Genomic DNA, 1047 nt, shown 5'->3' on the forward strand with positions numbered 1-1047 from the left:
AGTGACTTGTTCCCATTCTTAGTGAATTCCCTCAGGAGCATAAAACAGGTGTAAAAGTGTTAAGTCTCCTTTACATTGCCAGAGTGAGGTAGAGAAGCCTGATTATAAATGATAGTATGGCCTTATAAATGCTTATGATGCTTTAGTGATCAGAATTGGTCTAAATTTTTGGACTGAAAATTTCCTATCAAAATGCGCTCCCTGAACTTTTACTATTGACCTTTCTGGAGATGGTCAGTAGCCAATATAAACTGTTTCAAAGTAGCAGCCGTGTTAGTCTGTATCCGCAAAAAGAACAGGAGTACTTGTGGCACCTTAGAGACTAACAAATTTATTTCAGCATAAGCTTTCGTGGGCTGCAGCTCACTTCTTCAGATGCATAGAGTGGAACACACAGACAGAAGATATTTATACATACAGAGAACATGAAAAGGTGGAAGTATGCATACCAATTGTAAGAGGCCAATCAATTGAGATGAGCTATCAGTAGCAGCAGAAGAAAAAACTTTGAAGTGATAATCGAGATGACCCATAGAAGGTGTGAGGAGAACTTAACATGGGGGAAAAAAATTCAATTAGTGTAATGACCCAACCATTCCCAGTCTCTGTTTAGGCCTAAATTAATTGTGTCTAATTTGCATATTAATTCAAGTTCAGCAGTCTCTCTTTGGAGTCTGTTTTTGAAGTTTTTTTGTTGCAAAACTGACACCTTCAAGTCTTTCACTGAATGATTAGAGAGGTTGAAGTGTTCTCCCACTGGTTTTTGAATGGTATGATTCCTGATGTCAGATTTGTGTCCATTTATTCTTTTGCGTAGAGACTGTCCAGTTTGGCCAATGTACATACAATGTACAATAAATAAACTGTGAGTTTGATTCTCCAGCCCTCACTCTTCAGTTGCCTGTGAAGTAATATTGAACATATGGGTGCATATTTTTGTTGACTAGTAATTAGAAATAAAGGGTCAAACATAATTACATTATTAGACAAAGAGGTTTGGGGATTGCCTCCAATGCTCCCCACTCCTATTCTCCGTCCAGCTCAGCA

The sequence above is a fragment of the Terrapene carolina genome, unplaced genomic scaffold (assembly GCF_002925995.2).
Source record: "Terrapene carolina triunguis isolate 2854851 unplaced genomic scaffold, T_m_triunguis-2.0 Scaffold85, whole genome shotgun sequence".
NCBI lineage: Eukaryota > Metazoa > Chordata > Testudines > Emydidae > Terrapene > Terrapene triunguis.